Raw genomic sequence first — 13,817 nt, forward strand, 5'->3', positions numbered from 1 at the left:
AACCCTAACCCTAACCCTAACCCTAACCCTAACCCTAACCCTAACCCTAACCCTAACCCTAACCCTAACCCTAACCCTAACCCTAACCCTAACCCTAACCCTAACCCTAACCCTAACCCTAACCCTAACCCTAACCCTAACCCTAACCCTAACCCTAACCCTAACCCTAACCCTAACCCTAACCCTAACCCTAACCCTAACCCTAACCCTAACCCTAACCCTAACCCTAACCCTAACCCTAACCCTAACCCTAACCCTAACCCTAACCCTAACCCTAACCCTAACCCTAACCCTAACCCTAACCCTAACCCTAACCCTAACCCTAACCCTAACCCTAACCCTAACCCTAACCCTAACCCTAACCCTAACCCTAACCCTAACCCTAACCCTAACCCTAACCCTAACCCTAACCCTAACCCTAACCCTAACCCTAACCCTAACCCTAACCCTAACCCTAACCCTACCCTAACCCTAACCCTAACCCTAACCCTAACCCTAACCCTAACCCTAACCCTAACCCTAACCCTAACCCTAACCCTAACCCTAACCCTAACCCTAACCCTAACCCTAACCCTAACCCTAACCCTAACCCTAACCCTAACCCTAACCCTAACCCTAACCCTAACCCTAACCCTAACCCTAACCCTAACCCTAACCCTAACCCTAACCCTAACCCTAACCCTAACCCTAACCCTAACCCTAACCCTAACCCTAACCCTAACCCTAACCCTAACCCTAACCCTAACCCTAACCCTAACCCTAACCCTAACCCTAACCCTAACCCTAACCCTAACCCTAACCCTAACCCTAACCCTAACCCTAACCCTAACCCTAACCCTAACCCTAACCCTAACCCTAACCCTAACCCTAACCCTAACCCTAACCCTAACCCTAACCCTAACCCTAACCCTAACCCTAACCCTAACCCTAACCCTAACCCTAACCCTAACCCTAACCCTAACCCTAACCCTAACCCTAACCCTAACCCTAACCCTAACCCTAACCCTAACCCTAACCCTAACCCTAACCCTAACCCTAACCCTAACCCTAACCCTAACCCTAACCCTAACCCTAACCCTAACCCTAACCCTAACCCTAACCCTAACCCTAACCCTAACCCTAACCCTAACCCTAACCCTAACCCTAACCCTAACCCTAACCCTAACCCTAACCCTAACCCTAACCCTAACCCTAACCCTAACCCTAACCCTAACCCTAACCCTAACCCTAACCCTAACCCTAACCCTAACCCTAACCCTAACCCTAACCCTAACCCTAACCCTAACCCTAACCCTAACCCTAACCCTAACCCTAACCCTAACCCTAACCCTAACCCTAACCCTAACCCTAACCCTAACCCTAACCCTAACCCTAACCCTAACCCTAACCCTAACCCTAACCCTAACCCTAACCCTAACCCTAACCCTAACCCTAACCCTAACCCTAACCCTAACCCTAACCCTAACCCTAACCCTAACCCTAACCCTAACCCTAACCCTAACCCCTAACCCTAACCCTAACCCTAACCCTAACCCTAACCCTAACCCTAACCCTAACCCTAACCCTAACCCTAACCCTAACCCTAACCCTAACCCTAACCCTAACCCAACCCTAACCCTAACCCTAACCCTAACCCTAACCCTAACCCTAACCCTAACCCTAACCCTAACCCTAACCCTAACCCTAACCCTAACCCTAACCCTAACCCTAACCCTAACCCTAACCCTAACCCTAACCCTAACCCTAACCCTAACCCTAACCCTAACCCTAACCCTAACCCTAACCCTAACCCTAACCCTAACCCTAACCCTAACCCTAACCCTAACCCTAACCCTAACCCTAACCCTAACCCTAACCCTAACCCGAATCTCTAGTCTCTCAGATGCTCACAGGCAAATGAGCAGCGATTTCAAAAGTGGCACTTATCCCTTATCCTAACCCCCTAACCCTAACCCTAACCCTAACCCTAACCCTAACCCTAACCCTAACCCTAACCCTAACCCTAACCCTAACCCTAACCACCTCGTTAGTCCACTTTAACCTACAGGAGTTTCTAAAGAGTCATCCCACATAGCAGACGGATCTGGGCCAGATCTGGCAGCAAGCCGGCGCTTCTGGCCGACTGCTGGCATGGCAAGTGGTATGTGGCCCGAATGTGGGCCAGATCTGGCAATGGTGGCACGGTTTATGTATGGCATGCCAGATGTGGGCTGGTTATGTTTGAATGTATGTGGCCCATAACTCACACCCCAATAATCCATTTTTGTTACTTTGAGTTAGTGCATCAACCCATCCAGTTAACCCTGTAAGACCCAGTGTTGCAGAATTACAACAATTTTGGTTATCCCCAAAAAACGTCTATTTTTTTTTTTTTTTTTTTGGTTCAACCACATTAACATGATCATTGGGTCCTATAGTTTGTTCTCACATTGCGATTGGATCCAACATTTGTATATAAGGCCCGCCCTCAGGTCAAGAAGTCACACAACCTCCAATTTTTTGACCGAGCAACATCCCTTCGATTCACTGGACTGGATTCATCTAATTCAAGTAAGTAAAATGCTTTGAATATTTTTTTTTGTGTTTATTACAATGTCTAGAACATGAACATATATAGTTTTTGTGGAAAATATGCCCTACATTTTATTTAGAGCTTGTTTTATGATTGTTGAAATATTACAAAGTTGGGTCAGAGTGGTAGCCAAAACAGCCTGTTTTTGAGAGGAACTTCAATTGAAATTTTTACAATATAACTTTAAACTACACATGATTTACACATTCTAGCCTTCAGCCTTATATTGGATTACATGTTTACACATTTTTATTGTATTAGAAACTAAAGAGCAAAGATATATTGCCTTATTTAAACATTTTAATTTACTTAATTTCTAACCACCTTCAACACTCAGTATTTTCTCCTTATCACAGAATGCAGGACTTTCTTACAAAGAAATTCAGTTTGTGCATGTCTGCCCTTTGTCTTAGTCTCTATTGATAAGAAAATGTTCCTAGCAATTCATAGTCAAAGCAGGGATGCTCCTGGTGCATCTGTGGCATTGTCCTGGAACAGGTGTTAATGTTCATGGATGTGAGGTGTGGTTGTAAGATGGAGGCTACATGCATTTCCTATTACGATGATAATCACAGTCTCCAATAGGTCAATAGGTCAGTATTGTGTGACCAGTGAAATGTGTGAACAGGCTACTTCAGTGCAATTTGTAAACACTTCATAATGAAATCAGTCTCCCCACCACCCCATCTTTCCTGTTGGCCATCTAGAATCTAGTAAGCATGTGTGATATTTGTATATACATTTGTTTCATTTTTATTTTTTCCATTTCAGAATGCCACCAGCAAGGCGAGATCATCGGTACAGCGTGCAGGATGTAATTGCCATCGTCCAAAACAGAGAGAGGACATGGGACATGTGGACATGGATTTCGACGACACTGATGCAAGTGACGAAGAATCCGATAGCGATGCCTGTGTGGACAAAGAAAACCAAGAACCTACTGGTTGCCCAACCAATGTGGACATTGAGCCCCAATCAAACAAACACATCATGCCCCGTGACAGATGTCGCTGGCAAAAAAAAAAAGATTTTATCAGTCCCAATACTGATTTTTCTGGTCCAGCTCTCACTGATGATGTCAACCCCCTCCTCACACCACTGCAATACGTCCAAAAGTTTATGTCAGAAGACATGGTTGAAGCTCTGGCAACAAATACGATTGAGTACATCATTCAAAAAGGTATACTAATACCCAAAGCAAGTGTGATGCTGTGAGACTGGGTTAGATGTCTGCCTCTGTTTTTCATGAGGACAAGAACTGCTTCTGGGACTATCACTGTAAATAATATAAATAAATGTGAAAGTTCTTCTTGTTGGAATAAATGACTCTTCATAACAACATGACTGAGATTATTATTCATGTTATATACTGGTTTGGGAAAAGCAAAACCCTGCAAATGAATCCTTAGTTCTGTATTGCTGTTCAGACAATGAGTGGAAATACAGGAGATTCTGCTCCCCATTAAGCCCAACGTTGCAATATTACAACATTTCTGTAAAACCTTACTAAAACATAACATTTTTGAAAACACTCCATTTTCAGCCCCAAAGGCCTCCTACAACAACATCTGAATGGTTGAAATTTTTTTTTTTGCGTTTTTCTATATTTGGGTTTTACAGGGTTAAATAGGCTAAAACCTTTATTTCTTGGAAATATTCTGCCTTAGTCTGAAGGATTTTCCCAAAACCTAAGTTCTGCTGTGTCTATTTTTTCTTTTTTTTTTATACAAACATCTCTATTGTACAAACATGTAGTCTCCATGACATAGGCCTACACGGTAAAAATAAATAAATAAATAAATAAGAAGAAGCTTGGGTCAGCTCTGTCTTGGGTGACCCAGCGAGTAACCATAGTAACCCATTTGCTGGGTCAACGGTTGGTTTGCTGCTACCATAGACTGTATAAAAGGCGGAGCGCCGTTACAAGCTGCTCTGTTGTCGGATCATATCTCCCCCAGCCAAAGACGACATAAGTAAAGTGGATTAATTTTATTTTTTAAGGAAATGCCCCAGCTTCAGTCTGCAAAAAAGTCTGACTGCTTCAGTGTCATGTTCGTGTTCCAAGGATGAGGCTGTGTTGATAGCAAGTAACTTAGTTTAATGTCTCACGTTCTCAACAACATACATGTGGCTCCATGCAGTCTTGCTCTACCCTGTTATATGGTACGGTAAGCTGACTACTAACCAGTACTGCCGCCTAGCGGTCAACCATGTAATAACATCCAATCATAACATCCCCCTTTTTCTAAGGTAAAATGCATTACCATGAATCATCACATTAGCTGTGTCAGTTATTTCAACCATTTTACATTCAGCATAACTCTGCAACACATAAGCAGTATAAACAGTTTATATCAGATTGCATAACTCATATCTAAGCCAACACTAGACCATTTAGAACACATTCCCAACATCAATCAATATACATTTTGTTCAACATGTTTACCATGTATATTGAATTGTCTTTGTTTATAAGTTCAGTCTATCAGGCTTTCTGATTTCTCTTGTGGACCTTCTTAACTCAGGTTCGCTTGGAGTAGGTGTGTGAGAGTCAGTGTTACAGTCCATAGCAGGTTTGGGAATTACCTGAGATTCACCACAGGTTACACTGAGCTCACCAACAGTCCCTTGAGGAGTCTTTAATAGACTGCGACGATTGCGTCTGAGGATTTGTCCATCATCAGTTTTCACCGTGTACGATCGTGGAGCAACTTCTTGCAGGACAGTTGCTTTTGTAGTCCATCCATCAGCATCCTCAATCCTGACTGTGTCGTTGGTAGTCAGTGGAGGGAGATGCCTGGTTGTTCTGTCATAGAATGACTTTTGCATCATTTTCTGTTGTCGTAGCTTATGTTCAATCTTTTAGTGATTCTTTTGCTTTAATTTGTCGTTGTGATGACTCGGCAATGTTGTTCGTAGCTTCCTCTTCATCAGCAGTTCAGCTGGTGATAGGCCGCACTGAAGAGGTGATGCTCTGTAGCTCAATAAAGCCAGATAGGGATCCGAGTCACTGTCAGCTGCTTTCTTTAGGAGTTGCTTGAGAATGTGAACTCCTTTTTCAGCTTGCCCGTTTGACTGTGCATAGTGTGGGCTTGACGTCACATGCTTGAAATCATATTGCACTGCAAACTTCTGCCATTCTTTGCTGCTGAAGCAGGGGCCATTGTCGCTCACCACGGTGTGTGGGATGCCATGCCTGGCGAAGAAAGATTTAGCATGTGTTATGACACAAGTTGACGTTGAGCTTGCTAGTAGCGCCATCTCAGGGAAGTTTGAGTAGTAATCCATTACCACTAAATAGTCTTTACCTCTGAGATGAAACAAGTCCATTCCTACTTTGTGCCATGGTGCTGTTGTCACCTCAGCTACCACCATAGGCTCTTTGCTCTGCTTGTTCCTGTGTTTCTGGCATGTTTCACATTTACTTATAAGTGTTTCAATGTCTTTGTTCAGTCCGGGCCAGAAAACCGTGTCTCTCGCCCTCCTTTTGCACTTTTCGATGCCGAGATGGCCTTCATGTATCCTGTGCAACATGTCCATTCTCAAAGCCTGTGGAATAACAATCCTGCCCTTTTTCAACAGCAGACCATCCACAGTACTAAGCTCACCTCTAACATGGTTAAATTGTGGACATGAACCAGCTGGCCATCCCTCATCCATGTTCTTCATGACATGCTGTAGCTCAGCATCCTTTGCTGTAGCCTCCGCTATTTGACTTGACTTTGTATCAGACACAGGCAGTGTAGCCGACACCATGTTCACATGACACTGTATGTCTTCGTCTGTTTCACTCACACTGTCGCCTGTAGTTGCTCTGGATAGGGCATCAGCAACGACTAGGTGTTTACCTGGAGTATATATCAGTTCAAAATCATACCTTTGCATCTTCATCATTAACCGCTGAATCCGTGGAGACATTTCATTCAGATTCTTTTTGATGATGGCGACCAGCGGTCGATGATCAGTTTCGACTGTGAAAGACGGCAGGCCGTACACGTAGCTATGAAACCGCTCCAAACCATACGCCAGTCCCAAACATTCTTTTTCGATCTGAGCGTATCGGCATTCAGATTTTGTCATAGCCCGAGATGCATAGGCTACCGGTTTCCAGTGCTCACCCTCAGCCTGGAGTAGAACGGCACCAATACCATCCTTGGAAGCATCTGTAGACACTTTTTTCCTCTTCGTGTGGTCATAAAATGACAACACAGGTGCTGTGCTCAGTGTGTTCTTGAGTTTTTGCCACTCATGCTCATGTTTCACTGTCCATTTAAACTCACAGTCCCTGTGCAGAAGCTCTCGTATGCATGATGTCTTTGCTGTCAGATTGGGAATGAATTTACCTATGAAATTCACCATCCCCATGATGCGTAGCACCCCTGTCTTGTCTGTGGGCCTTGGCATGTTCTGTATTGCATGTATTTTGTCTTTATCTGGTTGGACACCACGTGCAGACAGCTTGTCTCCCAGGAAGAGGATCTCTTGAACGCCAAACTGACATTTACTCTTGTTGAGTTTCAGTCCATACTTTTGTATGCGCTCCATAACTCTGTTCAGCCTCTCGTTGTGCTCTTGGGCTGTGGAACCCCATATGATGATGTCATCAATGTAGACTCGAACTCCATCCAAGCCCTTGATGATCTGCTCCATCGCTCTGTGAAATATTTCAGGTGCTGACTTGATTCCAAAAGGCAGTCTGAGAAAGCAGTGTCTGCCGAAGGGCGTATTAAAGGTACAGTACTTGGTGCTGCTTTCATCCAGTTTCAGCTGCCAGAAGCCTTGTGAGGCGTCAAGCTTTGTGAAGTAGTTGGCACCTGACATTTCACTGATGATCTCTTCACGTGTAGGTATTTGATAATGTTCACGCTTTATGCTCTCATTTAAGTCTTTAGGGTCCATACATATTCTCAACTCACCATTCTTTTTCTTTGTGATGACCAATGAGTTGACCCAGTCTGTAGGCTCATTAACCTTTTTGATCACTCCTAGCATGATCATTCTGTCGAGTTCTTTCTTTAGGCAGTCTTTCAGTGGCGAGCAAAGTGAGTGAAGGGCAAAACACCAAAACCCTTGAAAACATCTGAAAAGTTCTGAACAATTGTGTCCATAGAGTCATTTGTTGGGTTTATGGTTGGGATGATGCGATACACTCTTTTCACAAGCCCCAGTTCTTCACAGGCTCTGTCACCAAGAAGTGATTCACGTCCCTCATTCACAACAAAGAAGAATAGGTGGTGCACTTTTCCTTTAACTGTGACACTCAACCTGCATGTGCCCAAACATCTGATTGGCCGCCCATTGTAGTCTTTCAGTCCAGATTCTTTTCTTTTTATTTGTGGCTTATTTTTCATTGCTTTCACATCACACATGCTTATGAGATTTGCTTTCGCACCAGTGTCCAATCTCATGGTGACTACAGTCCCATTTATCATTAGAGGAGCTATCCACTTATCTTCTCTAGTGACTCATCATTTACATTGTCTGGTTTATTTATTTGTTCACTTTCACAATTCACCATTCCAACAAAGAACGTGTCACTTAGATCAGGCTCGTCTATTAAGTTTACAGTTTTTCCTTTCTTCCCCTCTTTCCGTTTGGAGAAGCATTGTTTAGCAAAATTATTCTTGCCTTGGCAAGTGGAGCATTGCTTACCAAATGCTGGACACTGTCTAGGCTTGTGCTGTGAGCCGCAGCGCTTGCAGTTTTTAGCCGCAAGTCCGTCAGGAAGCCATCGAAGGGCTCATGCTGCCGCTGTGTACGAGACCGAAACACGTACCTCTCGTACGTCTCGTTCTTCTTCGGAGAAAAGTGAGTATCAAACTTACTAAGCACTACATCCAACTTTTCATTATCTTCAGGACTGTCAAACACGAACGTGTTAAATACTTCTATTGCCTGTGGCCCTGCTATCGTTAGCAGCAGCGCTACCTTTCTTGCTTCCGGCTTTGCCTCGAGTCCCATAGCCGCAACATACAGGTGAAACTGTTGTTTGAAGGTGAGCCAGTTCTCGTCGACGTTCCCCGTTAGTTTCAATCTTTCCGGTGGTTTTATATCCATGTCGTTCATTCGAGTTTACTCCTGGTACCATGTCATGTTCGTGTTAACAGGTTAACAGCTAAGCTTAGATGGCAGCGAGGAAAAACAGAGGAGCTCAGTCCAGAGTCTTTGTGCGAGAGATTTCTGGATGGTTCTTTTCATGCAGTTTTAAATGTTTTGAAGAGAAGTCAGGAATTATTTGAGGAACACGATTTTTTCTTGTCTGTAACAACATCTATTGCACGTCTGTCCGTCCTGGGTGAGGGATCCCTCCTCTGTTGCTCACCCTGAGGTTTTCTCCTGGTTTTCCCTGTTAAAAGGGTTTCCATGGCGTTTTTCCTCAGTCAATGTGAGGGTCTAAGGACAGAGGATGTTGTTACGATGCCATGTGAAGACCTTTGAGACAAACAGTTTGTAAAACGGGCTATACAAATAAAATTGCCTTGCCTTGCCTTGCCTTGCCTTGCCTTGCCTTCCAAGGATGAGGCCGTGTTGATAGCAAGTAACTTAGTTTAATGTCTCACGTTCTCAACAACATACATGTGGCTCCATACAGTCTTGCTCTACTCTGTTATATGGTACGGTAAGCTGACTACAAACCCGTACTGCCGCCTAGCGGTCAACCATGTAATAACATCCAATCATAACACTTCAGCAACGAGTGTCAGTGAATCGGACTGGACTTTCTCAGGTTGGATCGATACCAACTGTCCGTGGAAAAGCTACAGATGAACTGTAAGTATTTAAAAATGTGCATAGTTTGTGTTACTTTGGCCGTTTAGCACATGAGCTAGGCTAACGCTAACGACGTTATGCTAATAACGCTAACGGTCATTATGCTAATAACTCTAACGGTCGCTAGGCTAACGCTAACAACCGTTATGCCAATAACGCTAACGGTCGCTAGGCTAACGCTAATGATCGTTACGCTAATAACGCTAACGGTCGCTAGGCTAACGCTAACGATTGTTACGCTAATGCTAACGGTCGCTAATAATGCTATAATAACGCTAACGGTCGCTATGCTAACTTTATAACGCTAACGGTCGCTATGCTAACACTAACGGTTGATGTAAAGCTTGACCGTTGGCTGCAACACTGACAATAATGTCAGCGTTAACGCTTGTAGTTTATCATATTCTTCTTGTAAAACAGCCTGTGCTGGGGGCTATATTGAAGACAGTGTTTTACTTTTGTTTTTGTGGATGTACTACATGTGTAGCGTTACCTGCTTGTGAAGGACTGTTAGTAGGATGAGGTAGATGGCTGGATCAGGACGAAGGATTTGACTATCTACTGGGGGTTGTCGGTAAGGACACGCCAGGCAGGTGTACGTTTATCAACATTTATTCAAAGTCTCTACAGAGTACAGGTAGGTATATGTATGTATGGTTGCTGAAACAGAATAATAAAAGAAAAGGATATCAGGAATTTGTAAACTGACTTATAGTTACCAATAACCTGATACATAACATGTATCTAACACACCTGAGCTGTAGCTAGTACGCTAACTCACAAAGGCTATGCTAACACACATAAGCTATGGCTAACACACATAAGCTATGGCTAACACAGCTATGTTAAAATAAATAAATTACAGTTTAGGGCAAAATATCTCACAACAATATTATCAGACTACAGGAATTACTGGAACATTGCCAAATAACACAAATATATGTAGATTATCCATTAAATAATGAAATACAACTTACATTCTTCACGAACGCATACAGGCTCTTTACTCTGTCAGGTGGAGAGTCAAACTGACTCAACATGTGGGATTAGGCCCCTCTATAGCTGACTGAACTATGCCTGAGTAAAAAGGAAAACATTTCTTAAAGAGACAGTATCACAGGTAACCTGTAGGGGGCACTGCAAGATATTACCATGACCTAGTCACACTTTCGTACAGCCGCCCCCAAATGTAGAATAAATTTGTCCATGAGAAAGGGTGACTAAACGGGGGCGTTATTTGTAGCTTCCGGAAGGGGAGGAAGTTCAACAAGACGTGCGTCAGGCCGAGTGTAGGTCCTGTCCTTTGTCCTCACGTCTGCCACTCAAATCCGTCCATCGCTGCCAGGGTAGACTCGTTCGACCTTACCAACTGGCCACAGAGCCCTGGGCAGTTGGGGGTCTACAATCATCACGGTGCTGTCAACCGCCAAATTTGGAGTGTCCCTCTTCCATTTCTGCCTGGACTGTAGGGATGGCAGGTAATCCTTTGTGAACTGGGCCCAGAATTTGTCAGCGAGGACCTGACTGTGTCGCCATTGGCGCCGACCAAGAAGCTCCGTATCTGCATACACCACTTGGGGTAAGGAAGGGTCCGGCCGCCCCATTAGGAGAATGTTTGGGGTAATGGGATCTGGGTCAGAGATGTCCGCGGAGGTGTACCCGAGTGGTTTTGAATTCAAGATACCCTCGATTTCCACCAGTACTGTCCTTAGCAAGTAAATAAGAACTTGTTCTTAATTGATTCTGCCTGGTTAAATAAAGGTTAAATAAAAATAAAAATTAGCATCTCCTCGGGTACCGACTGGGCACCCAGGGTCACATGCAGGGCATTCTTGAGAGTCCGGATCTCCCTTTCCCAAACGCCGCCGAAGTTCAGTGCGTTTGGCGGATTAAACTGGAAGCGGATCTGCTGCTTTGCAAGTTTGGCTTGTAGGTCAGGGGCCAGGAGGGAAAAGGCTTCCTGTAACTCCCTTTCACTTCCTTTAAAATTCATGCCCTGGTCAGAGATGATCTCGAACGGCTTTCCTCTTCGAGCGATGAATTGCCGTGATTACATCAGGAAAGCGTCTGTGTCTATGTGGCCCAGGATATCCAGATATACGGCTCTGGTGGTGAGGCATTTGTAAATGATCAGAGGTGGGTAGAGTAGCCAAAAATTGTACTCAAGTAAGAGTATAGTTACTTTAGAATAATGTTACTCAAGTAAAAGTAAAAAGTAGCCATTCAAACATTTACTTGAGTAAGAGTAGAAAGTACTTGGTGAAAAAGCTACTCAAGTACTGAGTAACTGCTGAGTAACCTCGGATTTGTTCGTTTAATGATCAGCGTGTAAATGTAGGCCTAATCAAATACACAAAAATATAATAGCAATGAAAAAATCAAGATATTGCCAAAGAACAACATTTAACAAGACAAAAGCCTAAATGACATTTTTTTTTTTACAAAGTAACATAAATGAAGACAAATTCAGCCACAATAACTTACGTAGGCCTATCTATGAAAGATATATGAACTGTCCATAAGCTCTTTGTGTGGGTGTGGTGTCTGATGTGTCTATCTGTGACTGTGTGTGTGTGTTTAGTTTAGTTTAGTTTAGTTTATTTAAAGTGTAAAATCACCATGATGCAACATGGTCTCGGTACACTTTACAAAATTCATTACAATAATTAATCAGATAGCAAGTCACTTTACACAACAGTTTACAATATATTATCAGAAAAAATACAGGCAAAAATAGGCGAACATAGCCTACTGTGGAGGACAAGCAAAGAACGTACAGGGAGATAAATAGGACACTCAAATTTTGCCAAAACATTGTGTAAGAAGGTGCTTCTTAAGAAGTGCTTCTTGAGGAGATCACGTGGGCTCTCGACGGAGATGGCGGCGTAAAGAGTTGCTCTGTGAAACCCGACACAAAAAATCGATATCGTCGATAATTATTCCCATTATTCTATACGAAATATAGCGTCTCAGTAACGGGGATATATTTGCTTCTTTTCGAGTGCAAAATACAAATGTCTAGCCGAGAACTTCGGATGCTTCAGCGCCTCAAAGATTCGCCGCTAGCATGGTCGAGGACTAGCAAGAAAATGGATGACTATGTTAGCAGACCTTCAAACGACACGCCAGCTACGTCAGGTGCAACCGCTATGCCAAGTGCAGCTGCTGCTGAGGAGCCCTCACTGAGCTTCCTCGCTACAGAGATAAGAGCAATCCGCATGTCCACACAAAACATCGAGAAGGATACAAAGGAAATCAAGACTACTGTGGAGGACATTGAAGGGAAGATTAGCGCGTTAAGCTCCCGCATGGACGAGGCGGAAGACCGGGTCGCCGCACTGGAAAGCGCCGCTGATACATCCGAGCAGCACGCCAAAACTTTCCAGGAGAAAATACAGCAACTTCAGGAGCGCGTTGAGGATTTGGATAATAGAGGACGACGCTGCAATATCAAAATCCTAGGCATACCGGAGCTAAAAGAAGGGAACGACATGATTCAGTTTCTACAACAAGAAATCCCAGTCATGCTGGAGCATCGGTTCCCGACGCTGGAGATGCAGCGTGCACATCGAGTTCCCACTGGCCCGCCGAGACGAGAGCATAGAGAAGGGGACAGACCGCGGCCCGTGATGGTCAACATGCTCCGCTACCAGGTGAAAGAGGAGATACTAAGAGCAGCCAGGGAAAAGGGTCAGATCATGTGGCAAGGAGCCAGGATCATGTTTTTTCCTGACTACTCCAAGCAGACCATGGAGCGGAGGGCGTCCTTCAAACAAGTTAAAACCGATCTGAAGAATAAAGGAGTCGAATACATGCTCCGCTTCCCCGCCACCCTGGAGATTAAACACAACGGGGCGCGCCACCGCTTCACCTCGGCCGAAGAAGCATCGCAGTTCGTCAAGAGAAAGATTATAAAAGAAAGCTGAGCTAAAGACAAAACTGGGGGTAAATATTAAACTCTGATAGGCTCCTAATTATAATGCAATGATTATTCTGACACTACTAATGGAGCCGGTCAATTTTCTTTGACTTTTCTTTTTTCTTTTGATAAGCTAAATCTTTTTTCTACTGCTCTATTACTCCACTTATTTATGTGCAACTTAGGCAGTAATAACTCAAATTGTATTGGTTAACCTAAGCTCCCACCCTGTATGATTGGGACTCAAGGCCACATTTAAGGCTTTCTCTTTTGTTTTTGGGTTGCTTTTTCCTTTTACATTCCCTACTATATACAATTAAGGAGGAGCTTTATTACTTTAATTTTTGCTACTCCCCATACAGAGTATATGGGATTTGAACATATGCAAGTGTTGGGTTTCACGGGAAGTCGAGTTCAGGTGACATTTCCAGGTTTCCTAGTTTTGGTGTGTTCACTTTGTTTCGTCCCAGTCCTTTGAACCTGACTGGGTTTGTAGGTAGTATGTTTTGTTATGTCTGTAACATTTGTTCACCACCGCCACACTGTATTTTGGTA

This window comes from Trachurus trachurus (genome assembly GCF_905171665.1).
Source record: "Trachurus trachurus genome assembly, chromosome: 17".
Lineage (NCBI taxonomy): Eukaryota > Metazoa > Chordata > Actinopteri > Carangiformes > Carangidae > Trachurus > Trachurus trachurus.